The sequence below is a fragment of the Eleutherodactylus coqui genome, chromosome 9 (assembly GCF_035609145.1).
Source record: "Eleutherodactylus coqui strain aEleCoq1 chromosome 9, aEleCoq1.hap1, whole genome shotgun sequence".
In the NCBI taxonomy this organism is placed as follows: domain Eukaryota; kingdom Metazoa; phylum Chordata; class Amphibia; order Anura; family Eleutherodactylidae; genus Eleutherodactylus; species Eleutherodactylus coqui.
This window is the reverse complement of record NC_089845.1, coordinates 51,929,761-51,943,548: the sequence shown is the minus strand read 5'-3', so window position 1 is coordinate 51,943,548 and position 13,788 is coordinate 51,929,761. Positions and strand designations below refer to the sequence as shown.

Here is a 13,788-nt window from a genome sequence, read left to right as displayed (position 1 = left end):
CCACCAGGATGTGCTGCGCTCTTACATGCGGTCACTCTTCATCTTACGGTGGCTTCACATGAGCGTGTTTTTTTATGTGCATACGTGTGCACAAAAACACACTTCTATTAGAACCATTGCATTCCCTATGGTGTGTTTACATGTCCGTGCTTTACAGGTGCGTGCCTGCAAGGATAGGACATGCGTGCACCATAGTGAATGTACGCATTGTCTGCAATGGAGCCGCGGCTCCACTGAAGACAATGGTCTGCCGGCACCCCGTAATTGTTTTTCAGGGAAGAGCTTGAAATATAAGCTCTGCCCTGAAAAACAACAATTTTAGTGTAAAAAAAAAAAAACGTACCTGTCACCGCTGCCGTGTCCCCGCGGGGATGAAGAACACATCTGCCACATGCAGCAGATGTGTTCTTCATCCGTGCAGGGACACGGCAGTGGCGGACAGGTTTTGTTTTTTTTTTTTACACTAAAATTGTTGTTTTTCAGGGAAGGGCTTATATTTAAAGCTCTTCCCTGAAAAACAATTACGGGGTGCTGGCAGACCATTGTCTTCAACGGAGCCGCTGGCAGCAGCCCGGCTCTATTGAAGGCAATGCACGGACCTTCATACACCCGTGTTTTTGCACGTACAGGGGTGCGCACCTATGTACGCACACGCTCGTGTGAAGCTACCCTTAGCAACATGTTCCTTTTTCCCTCTTCCTAACATTTAAATACATTTTATTTTATTTATTTTAAAAAAATATATCTTAGTATATATAATAAGAGGGCACAATTTTTTCTGTCATTTTAGGAGTTATTTGCTTTCAACAGTACTTGCAAAACCTCCTAGGTCTTTCTACCATACGCACTTGTTACATGTAGTTCTAATAGGGGAAAAAACGGCACAACAATACAAAGGATGAAGCCGTTTTTCTCATATTGCCATGAGCTCATAAAAGCATTCCTCCGTGAAGAAGATACTAAAGGTTAAACAACCGCTGAACGAACAATTGTCTCGAAAACCATTTTTAAGCCTACATAGCAATATACATTATAGTCCATTCATTGTTGAATCTCACCCGACATGTATGGTCACATTTAGATATCTGATATATACACTATATGGACAAAAGTATTTGGACATGTTTTTCAGCAAATATGCAAATACTGAGTTTGCCAAATGGCATGCTGGGAAGGGCTTGGGTAAAATAAAAAGCTGCTCATTGTGTAATAACCATTCATTCAACCGATCGAGCACTTGTGGGAGGAACTGGAGTGACGGGTACAACACCGCCGCCCACGCCTATCCTCACAACAATCTCTTCAATGGCGAGCTATTCCTGCCCAGACTTACAGAGAACTTGTGGAAAGCATGCCTCGATGTGATGCCGCTGCAATACAAGCAGAAGGAGGGCGACACGTTACTTAAATACAAGAATAAAGCACGCTTTCTGAAAAACATGCAGAGTCCAAATACTTTGTCCATATAGTCCATATAATGCCTTAGCATGTCCTGTGTCGGTTAGGGAAAAGTATCATCTCTCCTTAAGGCTTCATTCACACAGCCGATGCGTTCTTGCACTGGCCGCACCGCGGCAGAAAATGGCATGTGCGGGAAAAAGCCGTGATCGAGTCTTGGCTAAAATAAGCATTTTCACGTCCATTCACATGGCCACGGGCAACATACGTACGCTGTAGCACGGAATTCCTTTGGTTGGCGTAAATCGTCTAAATTACTTCTAATAGCTCCATAGAGCCAGTTGTGAGCTTTTAGCAGTGTTGCCCGATACTACACCCCCTCCCTCTCCCTTTTTTTAGCAACTCCCATAAGAGTCTCTGGGAGCTGCCAACATATATCGACTGAAAGATACAACACCTCTCTTTTCCGGCCACGTATAACATCGGTCGTCGTGTTCTAACAGCCGGTGTCCTATAATTGCTGGCTGGGCACTTTTATGAGGTTTATTGCAGCTAAATAGCCATGTAAAAATACATGTGTGAAAGAGCCTTAAGGAGGGCACCTAGAAGGTTTGTGGAGACCCCTATGAGATGAGTGAGGAGGGTAATAAGGCCATGCATGTGCACCAGGCCACAAGCAGGAAGAGGCCTGCACTATCTGACCGGTTTCTAAGATGTGGCTGAGGAGCCGTGTCACAGTGGCAATGAGTGCAGCACGCTCTTTGTAATCTTGTGCACTGTTGAAGTTATACAACAGGATCTGGACGACTAATGGAATTAGGTGATCGTGACGCCAGTGCCTGGATTAAGAACGCTTGGTAGCGAAGTAAGACTAACACATGTATGTAGGTAAATGACAGGCACACCATTTACTTTCAGGTTTATGGTTGTCTGCATTATTCTTACGCTCCAGAAATTGCATACACAACTTGCATATATACTGTTTAACACTTGGAACATGGATAAACAAAACTTTGAGGGACAGCATCTAGGCTAAGAAAGAGCTATATGGAAAGAACTGACAAGAAAATATCTTTTATAAACCCCACTAACAGTTTTGTCATTCCTGAAACATTATGTTCAAGTGTTCTTTAGTACTCACAAACTTCTATGAAGATTCTTTGCTTCTTGTCTGATGTTGTCGTCTGGTAGAAAGCAGCGCTGGCTTGGACGGACATTAGGTTTGGGCAAGCAACCATTTTCTCAGCGTCCGTCAGGGTGATTTATGGGCTGCGGCACACAGGATTGCTTTAAAGTTTACATAATGAGTCTCTAATTACAACAGGTCAGAGGAGGAGAAGAAACTGGCTGTTAGTTTCCTCTGGTTTAATCTTTGGGTCCTCTCTCACCCCTCCGACTGAATGGCTCGCTGCCTCACTCCATACGCCCTCCATACTGCTCTTCACTTCCATCTTCTAACCCTGTTTTATCATAAACAACTGCGTAATAGAAAATGAACCGGAACTCCCACCTTTTCTCCACTCAGGAAGCCTGTGACAGCTCTGCTAACTAACTGATTTATGACGGTGCCTAAACAACCTTAAAGGGGTTGTCCCGCGCCGAAACGTTTTTTTTTTTTTTTGCATAGGCCAAGGACAAACCCAAAGGATGTGTTGAAATTTAAAAAAATTTTACTTACCCGAATCCCCTCTCTGCAACTTCTTCCTTCTTTTCCTCCAAGATGGCCGCGGGGATCTTCACCCACGATGCACCACGGGTCTTCTCCCATGGTGCACCGTGGGCTCTGTGCGGTCCATTGCCGATTCCAGCCTTCTGATTGGCTGGAATCGGCACACGTGACGGGGCGGAGCTACGCGATGACGCGTAGAAGGGGCGGACCGACCAGAAGGGAGAAGACCCTTCTGCGCAAGCGCGTCTAATCGGGCGATTAGACGCTGAAATTAGACGGCACCATGGAGACGGGGACGCCACCGCAGGGAAGGTGAGTATATAACTTCTGTATGGCACATATTTCATGCACGATGTATATTACAAAGTGCATTAATATGGCCATACAGAAGTGTTTAACTTAATTTCATCGCGGGACAACCCCTTTTAACTCTTTAGTTTCCTGACTCCCTCTTCTTATTAAAGGAATTCCAGCCTAACTACACTTTGTCAAATGAACTGGTAGTTAGAACAGTTGCTCTTAACCTGCAGGTAAAGTACTTTTATCCTGTAGTGCCAGTCCAGGTCACTACACCTGCTCCCCTGGGAAATGCATGCAAATAAGGAAGATGAAAGAATACCTATACAGTGCTACCTATTGGATGGCAGCATTCCTTCAAATCAGTGTCCGACCCTTTATACAGGTCTTTATAACAATGATTGGGAATCAATTGACATTGATTTGTAGGAATGCTGCCATCCAATAGGTGGCACTGCAGAGGTATTGTTTCATCTTCCTTTATTTCCCAGAGGAGCATGCATGGCTTTATAAGGCTCCTCACTCACCTCCTTGGTGCTCTCCTTCCCAACCCACATCATAGGGCTCTCACTAGCCAAGCCAGAAACTTACTGCACAATGATGTGGTGCAAAAAACAGCAACAGCTGTCTGTGTATAGATTCTGGCTTGGTTTACAATCCACAGTCATTGCTATAAGGCTTGTCCAAAAGGTCTGACATTGATTTGCAGAAAGGCTGCCATCCACTGGCGTAACTATAGAGGATGCAGGGGATGCAGTTGCACCCGGGCCCAAGAGCCTCAGGGGGCCCATAAGTCCTCTCTTCTCCATATAGAGGGCCCAGTACTATGAATAAAGCATTATAGTTGGGGGCCCTGTTACAGATTTTGCCATGGGGCCCAGAAGCTTCCATTTACGCCTCTGCTGCCATCCAATAGGTTAATAACCAAAATACTGCCACCATGTGGTTTAATGACCTTGTGAAATGCTAAGGTATTTATATATGTTGGCCATTAGAGAGGGACTTGACACCTAATTGTAGAGGACACTGTGGCCAGCACTCACCACCCAGGGGGTGTTGGTTGGGAGAGAATGATTCAACACCACCCACTTACCAGTGTAACAGCATCCAAGAACTTTGCCCTTAAGTGGATGCATTTTCTGTTACAGTCACCCTAATCTCTTTAGCTAAGGCCACTCTCAGACTTGCGTTCAGATAAACACCACTCGAAGCCGCAGCATTATACAGCAATTTCAAGTGGCTTTTTTGAACGCATGGTACAGCATTTGACAGCGCTTTGTAACGCACCCCATCATTGTGATGGGTGATGATGTGCATTAAAAAAACGCAAAAATACTGAAAAATAGAACAGGCAGCGTTTGAAAATGAAGGCATTCGAGCACAGGTCTGCGAGGCCCCATTGAAATCAACGGGAGCATTGTACCGCGATTAGCGCGCTGTTGGGGACACAGCGCTAGGGGCAGTAAAAAGTGTGAGAGAGGCCTTATTAGGTAGGTGTTTAAACATTCTCATATTTACTTAAAATTCTTCTTTTCCCATTTATTTTTGCTAAGCATCTATATGTAAAGCAGGAATAAGACAAGAAGCCTTAAATAGCAAGACATCTGCTTGAACATTGAAAAAAATCTTGGGATGCCCATACATACGGCATACTGTACTCTGTCTTCTAGCGTAATAAACAGTATATTATATTCCAAAAATGACCTTGATATAGATCTATTAGCTGAATGACCACCCGATAATTATTTTACTTATTGCATCTAATGACCTTTTCGTATGTAGACTGAACAACAATTACTGTGACGAATGAGTCGGACCCCGGTGGTCATAGAGAAGCATATATAAAACGGAAATATTATATGGAATTATGGTCATACACGGTGGATGTTCCTTTATCAGCTTACAATGCCATATCTCCGTTCAAATTGGTTATATAGAACATTTTTCATTAAAAGTCTATTTGAGTAGTTTTATTTTCCCTTGGGCAAGTGTAACTGGATTGTCTGCCAAGGGGGTTGCCCACTCCTTCCTTAAGGAACACCTGGTGAAATATGAATGTGCTAAATTTATGGCTTTGTGGATAACAGTAAAACCTCAGTCTTAATACGAACCAACTTCCTCTTTGAATTCATTTTCTACATTAGTTTCAGCTTTTAGTGTTTGATTTTACTACAGTTTTGCTTGCTTACATGTATGTGTTAAACTGAGTAGGTGGATGGATGAGGTCCAGTTGTAAGGGGAAAATGCTATGTGCCAATAAGAAGGGCATAGAAAAACACAGTAATGTAAGTGATATAACGAGGTAATGAATAATCAACAGCATTCATTATTCCTGACATCTGATTGCAGAAGATACGGAGATAATGACTGGTTTCACATGGCCAGATTTTCACATCTGTATTACGGATGTATCGCCTGGAAAAAGGAGCAAAAGAAAATAGGTTATGTGTAGAGATGAGCGAGCATACTCGCTAAGGACAATTACTCGAGCGAGCATTGCCCTTAGCGAGTACCTGCCAGCTCGAGAGAAAAGGTTCCGGTGCCGGCGGCGGGTGAGAGGTGAGTTGCGGCAGTGAGCAGGGGGGAGCGGGGAGAGGGAGAGAGAGATCTCCCCTCTGTTCCTCCCCGCTCTCTCCCGCTGCTCGCTGCCCGCCGCCAGCAGCCGAATCTTTTCTTCCGAGCGGGCAGGTACTCGCTAAGGGCAATGTAATTGCCCTTAGTGAGTATGCTCGCCCATCTCTAGTTATGTGACATATATGCATTATATCCATTAAAACGATTCGAAAAAGGTGTTTTCATAACAATAAGTTTTATTTAAATCTACATTAAAAAAATAGTCAAAGTAGTTAAAAGTTTTTAAAGATGGAGCATATTTAATAGTCAAAACACAACAGTTTTCTGGCACAAATTGAGGCAAAAACTGGCTTACAGGCTTTGCGCCACATTTATTATGTACTTTTAGATACTTTCGGCCACTTTTTCTGACTCATCTGGGGGTGTGGCCTAAAATGGGCCAAAGATTGAACCAACTAAACTAAGCCGACCAATAGGTGGTATAAACTTAGATTAAACTTTCTTTACCGTTTTATGATAATTCTGGCATATTTTAAAGGCAACCTGTCACTTCTGAACAGCAACATAAACTAAGCTATGGTGTTGTTCGGCAAGGTGATGGAGAGAAGGGGGTTGTATTTTTTTATACTTACCCCCACTCCCGTTCCTGCACTGTCCCCCTGTGAAGTCTGTGTGTGCCATGAAAATCTGACTTTTTTCAGACTACCATGCACACGCTCTCCCATACCTTGTTTATACAGAATAGGGTAGTATATATAAAGTTGCGTGAAACAATCACCAGCTAGCATCTGTATACATACAGATATGAAGAGCCTTTCAGTGTATGGAGTGTGGGGGATTTCTGTTGGGTGAAGGTGGTCAAGTTATGAGAGCGAATGCAGAAATGGAGTAAATGGACAAGAATAAGGATACTTTTACATGGGCCAATAGTCACCCAAGTAATCTTTAAAAGAGCAATTGCAGGTGACTGCAATCTTGTATGAACACAGGACCCAATAGGGCAAGTGAGTGAGAGTCGCTCACTTGACAGTGTCACTTGGTTTTTAGCTCACCTAAAAACTAAGCGACTATTGGCCCGTGTAAACAGGCAGTTGTTTATCTATGAACGACTGCCTGTTTACTCCGAGTGGAAGTGGGTGGCCGTAAGAGACCTCCAGTGTGGTCCACCTCTATTCACTGAGCAATCATCGCTGCTGTGTGAATGTGCAGGAGCGATAATCATTGATAATCGTCGTTCTGTGTTAAACTACCTATAGATTAGGGAATGTGATAGGAATCCCTAAGACATCTATTTTTAGGGTAAAGGTGAAGAAACTGATGTAGTGGCCCAGAGTTGAGGTGTCTTTAGGGTAGTTGTATGTTCGTTATGTGTAAGCTATCTTTCATGTACTTGTGTGTATCTGTGTTGGCTTGTGGTCTGTGTAGTGCTAAGAAGTTTGTTGTGGCACTTCTCTCTCACTTAACTTGTTAGTCATGTGTTGTATTGTGGGAATGTAGCAGAAGTAGGCGGAGTCAGAGGGAAAGAAAGGAGAGTGGGCAGAGATGTAGTCGGTGGAGGAGGACGTGTCAGCGGGAGACTGAAGCTTGCTTTTGCTTCTGCCTATGCATTTGCTGTGCGATGGTCTTCCCTTCGGGAATTGAAGCGCCGAATAGCAACCCCTGCTATGATGAGTTACGAGGAGTAGCTAGATGCAAGGAAGGGACGCAAGAGTTGTGTGTTGCCTTACCGTGTGAGGAGAGGACCCCCAGGGATCGTACCTTAGATAACTGGGACTGAGGACATCTAGATTACGGGAAGGAAATGTGCCTCCAAAGAGAGCATGTGTGTGAGTAACTGAATAGAAGTAGAAGAACTTTGTCAGAAGTGTCACGTCTAAGACTGTTAACTTGTGTTGTTCCTGAAAGAATCAAAGTTGGATTCAGTGAGTAAAGAGACACCTCTGGTTTGAAAACTATCTTTTTGGTTTGTGGACTCTCTTATTTTACAACAAATATCCATTTGCTAGAACAGACGTACTGGCGTCACGTGACAACACCATTTGGGACTTATTTTCATTGTTTACCATTTGAGTTTTCTATTTTACATTGCGTATGACTGAGCTGGCCACATTTCTGCCATTGCCGGGGAGAGATCACAGAGCCACCCGTGACAACCACCTTAAGAACCCCATGGTCTAACCCATTTACCCGACTTCAACTGTCAAGGCCTGTTATTGGCTGCAGCAGTCACATAGGTAAGCAACCATCTGATTGCTGCAGCTGAAGCAAGCAGACCAACTGGAGGACCAGAGCGGTGACAGGGTAGCAGTGGTGGAGAGGTGAGTATGCTTTATATATATTGTGGCAAGCCAGGCTTAACTCGCCTCTAGATCAGGACCTTTCAGTCCAGACATTGGCACCACACGTGAAAAAATGGCTCAGGAGACTTGACTTTCATTCAATCTGGTGCCTGCCAGTTTTATTCCATAGCAAACACGGCATGGCAGATATATTCAGCATATCATACAGTTCATGTAAGAAGTCCAGGGTTTACCACCCACAGGGTCCCAAACTGGTCCGCACCGGACCTCAGGCTTCAAGTCCCCGGCATGGCTTTACACCGCCTTCACTGCTCCAAACTGGACCTCAGGCTTGCAGCCTATCCAGCTCTGCTAAGCTGTAACTTCCTCCTCTGAGTCTGTTAGAAACTGAGCTTTTATCTAGTTCCTGCTCCACCCATAGGTGTTACCCTTTCTCTGCAGTACCAGACATCCTGTCTGTAGCCCTCAATAGGCCCTTCTGTGTACTGCACCCCCACAATATATATTATTCATCATCTCACTGCCACCAATGTATTTATTCATTAGAAACCCCCTTTAAATGCATGTAAAAATAGATATCGAACCGTAATAAATATTTTAGAGTTATGCCATGAAATAACATGAATGCATTTTCACAAATGAAAATATAGTGCAGCTAAAACATAATAAACAAGTATGATTTCCAATGGCCATTCCCAAAGTGGAGAGTGCACAAAATCATATTTATATATCCTCAATAGGTAAAAAAAAACTCAATAGTAGATCGAAATGGTCTAATAAATCATGTCAATCATAATAGGATAAATGGTAGCTGATCACCTGAAAATCACAAAATAGATACCAAAATTGTCATACTTTGCAAATATCACAAGGTGCCCTACCTCCAGTTATAGATTACTCTGTAGATAGAATATAATATTCCAATGAATAGTGAACACACATTACATAAATATATAGAAAGGTTTATATCACACCTAGTAAATACACAAAAGAAAAACAATTGACACTGGGCTAGAGTATGGGTGGCTTTTAGAGATGAGCGAGCATACTTGCTAAGTTAAACTACTCGAGCGAGTAGTGCCTTATTCGGGTACCTGCCCGCTCGTCTCTAAAGATTCGGCTGTCGACAGGGGGCGGGGAGCTGCGGGGGAGAGCTGGGAGGAACGGAGGGGAGATCTCTCTCTCACTCTCTCGTCCCCGCTCCCCCCTGCTCACTCCCGCAACTCACTGCTCACCCGCGCCGGCAGCCAAATCTTTAGAGACGAGCGGGCAGGTACTCACATAAGGCACCACTCGCTCGAGTAGTTTGCCTTAGCGAGTACACTCGCTCATCTCTAGTGGCTTCACATTTGCATTGGGGAATCCCCGCTGTCAAACGGGTCCGTCTTAGGACGAAATCAAACAGTGGTGAACAGACCCCATTATAATGGGGTTCACCCGGTTTTTGCCCAGCTCCCCTGCTTTTAGCTGGAAAAAAAGCAGTATTTTGTGCCGGATCTGCGGCAGAACCTCCAGCCAGAGATTCCAGCACAAAAATGAAACCACTCTATGTCTTGCAATTAAGTCTGTTAGTCTTACCAAATGTAACAGTTCTTCACATCGAAGAGTATACACAACGATATAATGGTCCATTTTTCATAACCAGGTCCCACAAAAAGAGAATGCAGAAAGATAGAGCGAGTCTTATTTTTTCCGCGTGTGCAAAACATTCAAATCATTGAGTTCTATTCTCTGTGTTTTGCGTGTGCTGAAGCTGCCCTTATGCAGATCATCTTCCCATTGCGTCTAGGAGAGAATACGTTGCTAGCACTACACGGTGGAGCACAAAATGCCTAGGTGTCTATAATAGAGAAGAACAGGGTTTCCGAGCACCATTCGTTCCCCGTACTCTTGGCTTTGCCATGTGCATGAGACCTAATTCTTCTAGACCAAGGAAATTAATGATCTATCGTCTTACATGAGTTTAGTATTGGTTAAGTCTTTGCCTGGGGATGTTCTTCCAGATTTCTTGAGACGTTAACATGTGAGGTTTCAGTTTTCCGTAGCCTGAATGTACATAAAGTCTACAGCCTTGTTTCGTCTTTCTCAACTAATCAGCCATGTAATTGTGTTGTAAATAGTGATATATTTTAGATTTTCCTCACTAAATTCCCTGCCTGGGGTATTAAGAAGTGTTCACATGCCTCCACAATGTAATGTATCCAATAAAAGCCGGATTTGATGGAGCAATTAGTTATGTAAGTAATTCTGGTGCGTTCTAGAAGTCACTCGTATAACGTACAGCGTCTACAAAAACATCCAGCAGTTTTCCAATGGACCACGTTGGACGGGATACAATTGTATATGTAGGTGTACGCACATGGATATTAAAGTATTCCTATCTCAGCAAAGAGTTTATGCGGTTTATACAACTGTGGAATGCTATCTAGTATCCATACCACGTGGTTTTTGAGGTCTCTGCCTCCCATTATTCAAGGGGAAGTTTCAGTATTCACAAAGGATAAGAATATTTTTGTCTTGGTCATGTGAGGATCACATTGGCGCATGGCTTGTTATGCAAGGCTCTGTCATGTAATCAACTTGTCTTCAGTCCTTTGGGAATAAACAACTCACTGACTGCAAACAAAGTTCGTGAAAACTGCGAGAAATGAAGACCTAATATATATTAGAAAAAAGTATATCTCCACTTTTAGAGGAGAACCATGTTGTGGCCACACTGTCACTACCACTTAGTTCTGCATAACATCAAAAGTGCCTTTAAGGGCGGCTTCACGCTTCACAAGAGCGTAAGAAACTATTGCGATAGTGTGACTTTTTGCGCAGTGAAGGTTGCGCTTTCACACTCGTTTTAACGCATTTTAGTGTACTTTGTGTGCTCCCGGAGACTGGTCACATGGGTGCAGATACCCCCCACTGTGATTTTAAAGGCTGTGCAGTCTAATTAGTCCCCAGTGTTACTGATCACAATTGCATAGTCCTTTGTGCAATTTTGCGTAGAGCGTGTGTGCACCCCCATAGACTCCTACGGTGCCTTAGGTCGCAAATTTGCACAAAAATAGAGCATGTTGCAAAAGTGTGAATGAACCAATTGAAAACAATGGGTTCTATCTAGAGATGAGCGAGCATACTCGCTAAGGCACATTACTCGAGTGAGTAGTGCCTTAGCCGAGTATCTCCCCGCTCGTCGCTAATGATTCGGGGGTCGGTGGGGGGCGGGGGGGAGCGGGGAGGAATGGAGGGGAGATCTCTCTCTCCCCCCCCCCGCTCCCCGCCGCAACTCACCTGTCACCCGCGCCGGCCCCCGAATCTTTAGAGACGAGCGGGGAGATACTCGGCTAAGGCACTACTCGCTCGAGTAATGTGCTTTAGCAACTATACTTGCTCATCTCTAAAGATTCGGGGGGCGGGGAGCGGCAGGGGAGAGTGGAGAGGAACAGAGGGGAGATCTTTCTCTCAATCTCTCCCCCCCGCTCCCCCCTGCTCACCGCCGCAACTCACCGCTCTCCCCTGCCGGCAGCCGAATCTTTAGAGACGAGCGGGCAGGTACTCTCATAATGCACTACTCGCCCGAGTAGTTTGCCTTAGCGAGTATGCTCGCTCATCTCTAGTTCTATCCTCTAAAGTAAAGCACCATGATTTTAAATGCATCGTTTTACTAAGACTTGTGTAAGAGCGGTCTTATACAGCGAATGTAAAGGACTGAATTTTCTGAATGAGCCTCGTTTGAATGAGCCAACGATGCATTTGCCTGTCTAAACAGAGCGAACAAGCCAGCGGTGACGTCACTCGCTTGTTTCAACAAGAATCGGCTAGTTGGAAAGGCCAAATAAGGGAAATGTTCAGGTGTTGGACAGCTTGGGGTGTCTTGGAATAATCACATGTTGGACCCCCCATAGGGATATGTCTCAATGTCATTATTGCTGCGGCATAGGTGGAGTGGAATCGGCTCAGCATCTCTTCAGGTGAGAAGACTTTTTTATGTTTTGCCACCACTCCGAGCTGCTTATATATGTATATATAAAATCTTTTCCTCCTGGATAGGCCCTTTAGTTCTACATGAACTTACAAAACTTCTTCGTAAATTACCGGCATCCTTTATGGCCTCACTTAATACTCAAAGCCCGTTTGTGCCTAAAATACACACTGGTACATTATAACTAAGCCCTGTGCGTGTAAACTCTCTGTATTTCTTTAATATTCTTTGATATAGAATAAAGCTCATCTCACTGGAAAACATTTTATTGGATAATCCAATATTCAGGCAAACCTTGCTGGAGCAGGAGACACAAAGTATCACATTGACTCTCCCAATTACATTACACTATATTGACGCCAGCATACTTTTCGTAGACACGCAAACCGGTAAGGTCTTTTCACAGAAGGAATCGGAGGGCTGATCAAATATCCAATCCGCACCGAATCGAGTTTAGTGTATGGAAAAGGAAGGGAAATGTATGTTTTGAAAAGAAATATGATTTCCTCTGTTCCTTTCATTGAAGTTGATAGAGTGTAAATTTGTCAACTGAGGAAACAAGTATACTAATGCAATAATACATTCAGGTTCACGCATCTGAAGAAGAGATCAGTGGAAGCGCGGCCCTCTACTTGCTTCCAGAAATAATAGGACTTTGACTTTTGAGATATTTAGTTGTATAATGTTATCAGTAATTGGAAACAAAATGGCCGCCGAGATGTCAACGAAAGGATTATTTATAACGGAACGTTCAAAATGTAATCTGCTGTGTAGAGAATGAAATGTGCCCCATGTGAACTTTATCCCATTCAGACGAGAAATCCAGCATTTGCTTTGGAAGGCTGTCAGAATCTATTTACAATTTTTTTATAGAACCGAAAGACTTTGTAATAAAAGTACCGGCTCCCGATGCCCATACAAGGTTGCCCGGGCATCAAGCGAAATCTAAATCAATAGTTAGATCTCTGAAATCTCAGATGATATCGGCTGTGCAGCTGCTGCAAGTAAATTGAAAGGTGCTGTGAAATACAAGGAATCTTCGTATTCTACAAACAGCCCCACAAGTGCCCACTGTAACATACAGTCCCTTTATAGTCCTTCCGTATCTATGTAGCCTTCCACACCTTCATTGCAAATTTTAACCAGCTTGGATGAAGGAGAAAAACCCAGAATGACGCAAAACTATAGAATTTTCCAGGTTATAACACTTTTTTTTTTTACTGACCAAACAACATTGAGAAGTAGAGATGAGCGAGTATACTCGCTAAGGCACATTACTCGAGCGAGTAGTGCCTTAGTCGAGTATCTCCCCGCTCGTCTCTAAAGATTCAAGGGCCGGCGCCGCTGACAGGTGAGTTGCAGGTTAGTGTGGAATTTAGAAAAGTAGTATAGATTAATACAGTAGTGCAACAATGATATATAAAATATGGGGCTGGTTAGAAATGATATATAATCAGAATTCCTGGATGCAGACAATTTTTTCCTTGCGCATCAGATTTGTCAATTTTCACAATTTTTTTCATGTGTTAAAGAAACCCTGTCTCCAGATCTTGTGTGTGCGCCACCGTCCTTACTGT

The 13,788-nt window shown here is 43.7% G+C and overlaps 1 protein-coding gene across 3 annotated transcripts in view; it reads left to right on the top strand.

Moving 5' to 3' along the window:
• The window catches only part of ATXN1 (ataxin 1), a 284,235-nt gene that overhangs the window by 196,507 nt on the left and 73,940 nt on the right, over positions 1–13,788 (top strand). The window lies entirely within an intron of this gene.